At 38.7% G+C, this 6591-nt stretch overlaps 1 long non-coding RNA gene across 2 annotated transcripts; it reads left to right on the top strand.

The window, feature by feature from the left end:
• The first annotated feature begins 770 nt into the window (after window positions 1–770).
• Window positions 771–4792, top strand: LOC117436693 (uncharacterized). 2 transcript variants are annotated; one of them, XR_004550035.1, is made up of 5 exons: window positions 771–852; window positions 2279–2403; window positions 2512–2610; window positions 3133–3594; window positions 4391–4792. It is a non-coding gene; the product is annotated as an uncharacterized lncRNA (long non-coding RNA). The 2 variants fall into 2 exon arrangements; XR_004550034.1 differs by having other exon boundaries at window positions 2279–2415.
• The last annotated feature ends 1799 nt before the right edge of the window (window positions 4793–6591 follow it).

Genomic DNA, 6591 nt, shown 5'->3' with positions numbered 1-6591 from the left:
CTGAAACTTCCTATTTAGTCACAAACCGGCAGAGATTGGGCAGTTACACTGGAAACTGTCCCAAAATTGTCCAACTAGTTCTGCCAGCATAATTCAGCCTCTGTAGCAGTGCAATGCTGCCAGTTTTTGCATACTGTTAGTGATAGTTACAGATGAGAGTTGTGTGAAACATTCCCACCCTACACTGGTGTTTCAGGGTGGGTTTAAAAAAATAGCAATTCTTGGCCCCATAGTGCCTTGGCAATCCCATCCAGTTTTCCTTTTAATGTTTTCCACATATGGTTGTGAAATCCAGTGTCTGACTTCTTTTCTAAATATAGAGTCATCAGTCTTAAAAATGAGTGATGCTGTAAGTCTTATTTGTTTTCATTGTATTGCAAAAGGAGAAAGAAAGTTCTTGAAGTATTGAGCATTCTTCTGTTGTCCCTTCTGCTGTCTCTTTGAAGTTACTTTATTCTCCTTTTGTTTTACTGTATGTTGGGAAGCATCTCCTTTTCAGTTTTGAGACAAGAAGCATATAGCAAAGAACACTTTACCAGTGGAAGAACAGCCATGCACAAGCAGCCGTGTCCCACTGTTAACAGACAGCTTGTTTTTTGCACAGCTGTGGTTATTACCATGTAGCATTTGTAGGACAAAAGCAGAAATGATGGTATTAGCAAAGAGCAAGCTTACTGTTTTCTTAGCTGAATTTTGAGCTTTTGTATCTATCTTCCACTGCATTACCCAGCTGCAACCTCCTTATGTGCTTTTGCTTTATTAAGGTCATCAAAAGGGATTGCCTTTAAATTAATGATGGAGCAAGATTCTGATGATGCAAGATTGTGTCTCAGAAATGAGAAGTGACTGAAGGTAAGTCTGGATTGTGAAAAAGCAAGTGATGTGACTCTGATTCCTCCCTGCCATGAATCTTCATGTATTTGTTATCTATACAAAAAGCAGGAAACAACCTGTGATTTTAGTAATATGCTTAGAACAAAATGAGAGGTTTTGAACAGTGTTCACCACTTTGGCAGAGTTTGCCACTGCCAAATTCACTTATAACTATTCAGGAGGAATTCCACCAGTGCAGATTTCAGTTTTAGTGGCCTGTAACATCCCCAAACTGCTCCACTTCTTTTGGTATGGGAAAGAAAGTGTAATGTCATGTTAAGGAAGAAAAACAGTAAACGTCATTTTAAAGCAAAGCTTTATTCAGACAGAGAAGCAATTATAGAATCCTGCAATGAACAGTCAAACTGATGATGGTCTCCAAAGAACAGAGAGTCCTTGTTAGGCAGTGGGGGGAAAATATAAAACTATAAAGTTCTTTTAAAACTGCCCATTTCTTTAAGTCAGACTCAACAGGTTTCATCCTGCTAATGTAAATATTCTTTTGAATAACTTAAAAGGATGTTGGAAAAATGAATATGCAAGAACAAGAGCTAATTCCAATAGATGATGAAAAATACTTAAGTACATAATGAAAAAGGATTGTTCACTTTCTGTCATTATGGATTACCAAGGCACCTCAGAGTTTAGGCCTGATTTGTTGCAAATTACGTATTCTGTATCTGTAGAATGGAATTAATGACATTATTTAGTATCATGGTTAGAAGAGCTCTCTTCTTTTTGTCAGTAATCACATGCAATTAGTGACATAAAGATCAGGAAAACTGCCAGAATGACAGTAACAAAATATGGCTAACTTCTTACATAGTTTCCTGACTAGCACTTTCTCCCAGGCTGCAGTAAGTCTCAAAAACATTGTCAACAATTTTGCAGAACAAAACCCAGTGCAATTTACTATCTGAGAGAGGATGAAGTGATTGATGTCAGAGTCTGAGGATACAGTGTCAATGGAACAGTCAAGAGAAACATGTATTTCTGAATGTTTCTATAGGAATGCTGCAAGGTGCTCTCTGTGTCTGTGATGAAAAGGATTTCAAGAGTTAGTTTGCCACTGATGCTTTGCCACTAACAATTTCTTGCTTTTTCTACTGAACTCTCAGAAAGACTGATAACATGAAATATTGAGTGTTGCATGCAGATGGAAAGAGACTTGTTTCATAACAGACATGAAGCTTTAGAAGTGTGGTGTGGGTAGAAGATGATATGCATTGCTGGTTTAGTCTGACATGCGGTTAGATCCTTTTGTTTGAACCTCCCCACATTCTTCAGGATGTGAGTGGGAGTATTCTACCATACATGAAAACCTTAAATGACTCCTGTGACATCTCTTTCAATGAGTCTCTGATATTATTGGTTTCTAAGAAAAGAATTTTCAATTTATGTTTAGGCAGGATGGACATGGAGATTGGAGATGTAAAAATGCATGGTGGAGTGCACAGTACTTTTGAAATCTGCTGATGGAAGAACCGTGCTGTGGGCCATGACCTGTAAGCTGCAGAACAGCAAGTAAAGGTAATAGTAATGGTAAGGGCAAAAGATTTTCTCAAGAATTTTCATCTTATATAAACCTGTGAAGGCTTCCTTTTGGTTTTTGATTGGGTTACTTTTGCTCTTTTACAGGCTATAGAGTTGACTGTTTTCAACATCTTTCAACTGGGCAAGAAGCCAAACCCTGACTCATGGCAGAGATGTTGACTTTTTGGTAAAATGGAATATCTGGTAGGATATACAGCTCTTTTCATAAGATAAATTCTTAGGAACATAGGAAGTATAGCAAATATAAAGATACCAGCATCAAGCTGCTCATGTGGTCCTTGGGGAGGAAGCAGATCCCACTGAATGTGTCTAGAGCACCTTCCTCCCTCACAGCATTAAAGCCATACCTCCCATATTTGAGGAAGCTGTCTAATAATTTATCCCCAAGTGTCTTGGCAGTACTGCAAACAATCTTTTCACCAGGATGGAGATGGGGTCAGGAATGCAGTAATGGATGACAGCATCTTCTGTTGTAATAGGCAAATTCTTACCCTCTGCAGCTAAAGCATGAATCTGCACAGGGAGGCAAGGAGCAAAAATGCTTGAGGCAATAGCTGATTTCTGCTGGGGTATTTAGGTGGTTTATTCCAATTGTGAACTTAGCTCAAGATACCTGTTCCTTAAAAGAAACCCAAAACCAAACAATGACCTGCTCAAACAAATCGTAGTAGTGAGAGTGGGTGTTAATTTCTCTTTATTTTCAAGTTGACACATCATGGTTCAACTGTGACACAGTTGCAACTTGGCTGAACAAAGGGAAGTATTTTTTTTCTACTTGGCTGCTCAGCACACAAGCACAGGCTGATTGGCAAAGCTGGAAAAAGGTATGTCTTTAAGAAGAAATAGAACAGCTTTAGCAGAGAAGCAAGAGGTGAGTTTTACTTTACAATCTTAAGGGACAAGGTTGAGAGAATCCCCTGACATTGTTAGCATGGCACAACATCTTGTGTTTGAAGACTTGCAGAAAGGTATCTCATGTGATGACTAATGTCACTTATCTTTTTCTATTCGTCTGTCACCAGAACTGTGGTGTCTTGGGACAGCTGATGTCCTTAGGCCTAAGCCATCCTATGTCTGTTTGTTCCATCCAGCTAGGATGGCAGTGAAGCTAAATCTGGAGAGTAGAGTCTTGTTCCTAATAAGCTGAGAACGGTAGGACTTGTCAAGGTGAGTTATCTCGTAACCTTGGACCTCCTTAAGGAGATGATAACTGTGCTTTGATCTGAACAGAAAGATTTGTGGTCAAGTCATGTTTTCAGTTCAAATGGAGGCTCAGTAGCTTGACCATATGGACATCTGGATTAGAGGCAGAGATCATTTTGACTCTCAATATTATCCCCCTATATTGAAAAATTGCTTTTAGGTGACCTCCCACTGAAAGATAAATAGACCTTTTTGGAGCTCTCCTTTTGTCTTATTTGTAGTTGAGAGAAGTCTGCAGGACAGTGGTAAGTGCTGCTTCCTGTATTTCTAGTGAGTTTTTTTCTAATTGGATTTCAGGGTTTTGTACTGAAAGTGAAGTTCAGCTGTTGAAGGGTAATGTGGGAGATTCTGAAACTGAATAGGTAAACATATGCTGGGACTCTTTTATTAGAGGGATTCATTGCTTGGCCCTAAGGAATAAGAGAAATCAAAAAAATATATTTCACTTAGCTGTAACTGTCATGAATGCTAAAGGAGGTCCCATGAAGGGGAGAATATTTTATTCTGTCAATTTGGCAGGCTAATGACTGTCTTGCTCAGAGGGATTATTTCAATGAAGAATGGAAGTCAGCTCTCAAGTGAGATGGAAATGAATGACATGAAGAGATACTGATTCATAATTAATTCTGTTCAAGACATGATCATGCACAATATTATATAATATTACACAAATGTAATTTGAAAGCACTATATGGTGACTCACAGATTCTATATTCCCACCATTTTAAAGCATTCCATTAGGTGATTCTTTTCCTTACAGGTGCTGAATTACTTAAAATAGCAAAACCACTCCATTTTGTGTCAGAGAACCTCTTGGTTGTTAAGTGTAACTCCTGCATGTCTCCATCTGCTTCAAAAGTGACTCAAGAAAAGGAAACTGGTGTGTTTTACAAGAATGTCTTGTATTCAGTGCATTCTGAGAATACAAACTCCTGTAACCTATATTTCAGACATTCTTGCCAGTTGAGTCCTTCTGCTGTGTTTGTTTTACCATCTTCATTGAGTTATTGTCACTGTTGATTTTAAAAGTCTTAAGGCAATTTCATGCAGAAAGATGTCATGCTGAGGTCAAAGCAAGTTCAGTAACACTTCTTATTGAACTCTTAAATACAAGAGGATTGTTTTTCATGAGTCTTCAGCAGCTCTAAACTGTTTTAATGAACAGAGCCTTATTTCTGTATGACTATTAAACCAAATAGTGTTTGTGAACGTATGTGTTTGCATAGCAAGTACAAGACTCTTTTGTAGGCTTTTTGCAACTCTATCTTTTGAATACATTTTTCCTCAGGGGAAGTAGGCTGGAGCTCATGACATGATTTTGTAGTTTAGAGATACCAAGCACTAGCTAGTAGAGATTTCTGAAGTGTGAATACTCATGGCTGCAAAATCTGTTTCTGTATGTTTTTAATGGCTATTATGCTCCCAAAACACTTCTGTATTTTCACAAGTAATGAATTAGTCGAGACCCAACCTGCAGCAGCAAATACAAACTGTGAAGTATTTTACAGAATGCATAGGAAGGAGAAAATATGTACATGTTTTGCCTCAGTACCTACTCATTATCACGTTTATAATTCAGTTTTATAGGTTAGAATTTGAGATGTGCTACCCCCTAGAAACAGTACTTGTCATAATGATAGTTCAAGTTGCATATATCTGACATGAACAATAAATGAAGGCATTTAATATTTTAGAAGGTAAAGAAGCAACACACAAGATAACTTCTTATTTAGGATTATCATAGAATCATAGAATAGTTTGGGTTGGAAAGGATCTTAAGACCATCTAGTTCTAACCTCCCTGCCACAGGCAGGGATGCTGCCAGGGATGGAGCATTCACCACTTCTTTGGACAACCTGTTCCAGTGCCTCAGCACCCTCACAGTGAAGAGCTGCTTCCTTGTATCTAACCTGAACTTACCTTATTTAAGCTTAAACCCGTTCCCCCTTGTCCTATCACTACAGTCCCTGATGAAGAGTTCATCTCCAACATCATTGCAGGCCCCCTTCAGATACTGGAAGTCTGCTCTAACGTCTTCACGCAGCTTCTCTTCTCCGGGCCTGAACAGCCGCAACGTTTTTAGCCTGTCTTCGTACGGGAGGTTTGCCATCTAGTGGCTTAGAGGCATTAATGCCAAAAGGATGGAAGTGGTAAAGCTGGTTCCTATTAAAACCAATTGAAGTTACAGTTGTTTCTCTTCTTTTTCCACCTCCCCATGCTTTGCAGCTGTTTCTGTTTCAGCTTTACGAGGTGACAAGCCAAAGTGTCCAACAAAACATCACTAGCTATCATTTACTATTGCCCATGGCAGATGCCTGGAAAGGTCAGTTAGCACACTGTTTTTTCCTGTTTTATTCATTGAAGTTCCCTTCTTTTGTCATGAAAATGTTTGTATGTGTATAGAGTGAATAATAGGAATCCTTACTGGAGTGTTGGTAGATGCTGAATGCTTTATGCTCCTTGATTGCATTTTTGTTTTCCTATTCATCTTATCTGGTAATTGGTGATGTGTTTTAGTCCCCGGAGTTCAAGTGCACCTATTGACATCAGCACAAGCTGTAACATACTAAAAGTCTTTTGATCGCTGCTGTCACCATTGCTGCCACTAAGAAAAGCCCAAAGTCTGAGTTAGGACATTTTTAATTGCCTTTTCCATTTGAGAACTGGAAAACTGCCTTAAGAAAGGGGAGGTGACAATGTTTCAACCTCTCTAGCTGGAATAGCTTTCTGCAACCCCACATCTGTGATCGTTTCTTGTATCTGCTGTTACCAGACACAGATGAGGTTTTTTTTCTTTCTGTCCCTGTCTCCCCATCTTAACAATGGGATAATAATCTGTTTTTGTTAGGTTTTTACAGATATACTCCTCTGCCATATAAACCACCTCTATACACCACTTCCAGATTACTTAAATTATGTTATCAGGAAAAATGACCAAAGGAAGAAATCTCAAACAATTCA

Source organism: Melopsittacus undulatus, chromosome 9 (genome assembly GCF_012275295.1).
Source record: "Melopsittacus undulatus isolate bMelUnd1 chromosome 9, bMelUnd1.mat.Z, whole genome shotgun sequence".
NCBI classification, from domain to species: domain Eukaryota; kingdom Metazoa; phylum Chordata; class Aves; order Psittaciformes; family Psittaculidae; genus Melopsittacus; species Melopsittacus undulatus.
This window is presented reverse-complemented; position numbering and strand designations above follow the sequence as displayed.